General features: G+C 41.0%; 1 long non-coding RNA gene across 1 annotated transcript; it reads left to right on the top strand.

Annotated features, from left to right (window-relative positions):
• Positions 1-1,860: 1,860 nt before the first annotated feature.
• On the top strand, positions 1,861-3,273 carry LOC311108056. Its single transcript, XR_014610482.1, has 3 exons — positions 1,861-1,906; positions 2,061-2,139; positions 2,232-3,273. It is a non-coding gene; the product is annotated as an uncharacterized lncRNA (long non-coding RNA).
• Positions 3,274-3,687: the final 414 nt, after the last annotated feature.

Below are 3,687 nucleotides of genomic sequence, written 5' to 3'. Positions count from 1 at the left end.
TAGCACTTTTAATGATAAAGGCTTTAAACATTACTCGATTCAGTCTGCCTATCCGTGACGTCATCGCGCCAACAGCAGCGCAAAGGCGCAAAGACAACCAAACATAGCATGGCGGACTACAGAGGAGAAGCCGACGAGCGAGAAATTATCAAGCCACCATTGCGGTCCAGTGTGTGGAAACACTTTGGCTTTTGCAAAGACGGAGATGTTCTAAATAAGTTGCTCGCTGTTTGTAGGATATGTAAAGGTCAAGTAAAGTACACCGGCAACACGACACATCTCTCCAACCACCTACTAAGGCGCCATGGGATTTCACACAACACCGACCGTCCAGGCACCTCTTGCAGCGTTCCCGCTGCTACAGCAGCGAAAGGTAAAGTCAACTCTGCAGAAGCCTCAGGTCTCGCCTGCATGTTTAGTCAGAGACTAGGCCAAAACTCAGCTCGGGCGAAAAACATCACGGCAACAATTGCCAAGTTTATCTGCAAAGACATGCGACCCTACAGTGTGGTTGAAAATCCGGGATTCCGTGAAATGATTCAAACATTGGAGCCAAGGTACACAATACCAAGCTGACCACACTTCTCAGAAAAGGTTATTCCTGCATTGTACGAAAGTACTAAGAATGATGTGAAGCTGTCGCTTTCTCAAGCTGAACGAGTAGCGATAACGACAGATGGCTGGATGTCATGCTCAAATCAAGGGTATGTGACAATTACCTCTCATCACATTGATCCGGAGTGGAAAATGAAGACCTTTGTTCTGCTAACCAGAGTTTTAAATGAAGCCCATACTGGTAAAAATATTGGCGCGTTACTGCGTGAAGCCTGCATGGAGTGGAAAATCTACGACAAGAATCCTGCCATCGTCACAGATAACGCCAGGAATATGATTGTGGCCGGTGCAGAAGCCCAGTTCAGTCCACACATTACCTGCTTCGCACATACACTCAACCTTGCCTCGCAGAAGGGTTTGGGGGTGGACCGTGCTTCCAGGTTGTTGGGGAAAGTGCGAAAAATGGTTGGATATTTTCACCGCAGCCCGATTGCATGTCACGCCCTACAGGAAAAACAAACTCTGATGGATTTACCAAAACATAAACTGATCCAAGACATAATCACCAGATGGAACAGTTCATTCGAATTGCTTGAACGTTTTTTGGAACAACAGCCAGCTATAATGGCAACTCTGATGTCCAAGGATCTACGAAAGGGGGTCACAGATGTAGGCACGCTGAGTGAGAGTGATATCGCCAACATGGATGACATTGTTCAGTTGATGGGTCCTGTCAAAATGGCAACCACTGTGATGTGTGAAGAAGACCAGCCAACTCTCTCTGTAATTGCTCCTCTTCAAGCAAAACTGCTGAAACACCTACAGCCATGCGAAGACGACTCAACCCTGGTTGCAGAGATTAAGAGGGTGATGGCCAGTGACCTCTCCACACGCTACAGAGGCACCCAATATGCTCTCAACATAGGTAATTAATTTGGAGTCTTAATTAAAATCAACTTGGTTAATATTTTAGGTTATTAGACTGTATTAATTTGTAAAATGCCACACCTTTGCGTTTTCAAGTTTGAATTTGAGTTGTTTTTTCATATGGAAAAGTAAACAAGATATCTGCAATACAATTCTTAGTTCATGGTGGCTTTACATCATCACTGTGCCACATTTCTTTTAAACATACTAAAGTTTAATCTTCTGATTATTTTGTGTTTGAGGAGGTGGTCATCACTTGCAATTTCAGGTCAACTTAATTTAATAATGCAATGAATGCAATATTCTTGTTCTTTAAACAGCATCAGCGTTGGACCCGCGATTTAAAGAACTGCCCTACCTGGAAAAAGAGGACAGAGTACAGGTCTACACAAAACTGGTTTTTGAGGCAGAAGTGTCCCACCAGGTAACTCTTCTCTCCTCTTTCCTCTGCTCTTTTCTCTTCTCCCCTTTCATTTGTCCTCTCTCAAATCTCATCTGTTCTTTATCTTCCTCTAAATTTATGTGTGCAGTATTACAGAGCAGAAATTTGAACAGTTCACACATTCTTACATCAATAGATGCAAGCAATGGGAAATCAGGAGGAAGACGAGGGAAGCTCAAGCACAAAGCTGTCAGGATTCAATGAAGAGACCACAGGTGTGTTTCATGTGATACCAATAAAAGAGTGTTGTTGTTTTGTATTAATGAGAAACATGACTATATTTTGAAATATATTTCTTATATTGTAGCTCCAAATGAGTCACCTCCTTGTAAGAAGAAAGCCTTAGATGCGCTGTTTGGCGATTCCTTCACCCAAAGAGAAAGAAAATCCACAAGCGAGACAGCCAGAGCAGAGGTGTTAAAGTACCGAGCAAAATATGTGTTGCCTTTGACTGAAAATGCCATGAAGTGGTGGAGATCTCAGGAGAAAGAGCTACCTGTACTTTCCACCCTTGCTAAACGGTACCTGTGCATTCCAGGCACCAGTGTGCCAGCAGAACGAGTTTTTAGTACTGCTGGCGACATAGTGAACGCACAGAGAAGTGTTCTGCAGCCAGATCATGTTGATCAGTTGATATTTTTGAAAAAAAATCTGTAGTCATTGAAGAGTAGCCTAGTAGGTTACACTTGATCTTTTGTTGAATATTGTTTGTTTATTAAAATGAGAGTAGTAGCAGGTTCATCCACTGCTCATTCAACCTGAAGAAATGTTGGTTGCACTTTATTTTTGATATTAATACTGTATTTGTATTGTAATGTTGAAAAACAAAAGCAGAAGTAGCAGGTAAACCTACTGTTAATTCAACCTGAAGAGATGTTGGTTGCACTTTATTTTTGATATTAATACTGTATTTGTATTGTAATGTTGAAAAACAAAAGCAGAAGTAGCAGGTAAACCTACTGTTAATTCAACCTGAAGAGATGTTGGTTGCACTTTATTTTTGATATTAATATTGTAATATTTTTATGTTGAAAAACAAAAGCAGAAGTAGCAGGTAAACCTACTGTTGAAATGTTGGTTGCACTTACTGTACTTTTATTGAAAATGTATTGAATATTGAAAATGAGATCAGACAATTTTAACTTCCTGTTAATTCAACCTAAAGTGTTGTTTGCACTTTATTCAAATAAAATGTGAATGCATTTGCCATTCATTGTTGTTTACTTGTTTATTTATATTCATAATTAATTGATACCTGATTCCATTACAAGAAACAGGAATCTAGGAAACTTCACCTGCACTGTCCAGTATCCAGGTATTTATTTCAGTCACACTGGTTGAATTTTTGGCTAAAAGGTTACTGAATCGATTTCAAGTCACTGAATCGTTTCGGATCGTATCGTTCTAAATGAACCAATATCGTCCTTGAATCGTATCGACAATCACGAATCGTGATACAAATCGAGTCGTTGTTAAAACGAATCGTTACACCCCTAGTTTACACTGATACGTTCTCATACTTACAGCTATACATACTCACACTTTCATACTCACATTCACACACGAACCCCACCTTCAACAGGTCTGATCACATACAAGGCCCCTGGATAGGCAATCGAGTAGGCTACTTCCTTACATCAAACTAGATGTAGCTCCGGCGCTGATGTGCTCTGGCATTTGCAGGACAGAGCGTACTCACCAATTCTTTCCCTCTCACTGTTTATTCTCTTCCCCTGTCCCCCTTGCGCCTTATCGCTCTATAT

The sequence above is a fragment of the Coregonus lavaretus genome, assembly GCF_964263955.1.
Source record: "Coregonus lavaretus genome assembly, chromosome: 33".
NCBI classification, from domain to species: domain Eukaryota; kingdom Metazoa; phylum Chordata; class Actinopteri; order Salmoniformes; family Salmonidae; genus Coregonus; species Coregonus lavaretus.
Note: the sequence above shows the minus strand (reverse complement) of the source record. Positions and strands in the feature narration are given on the sequence as shown.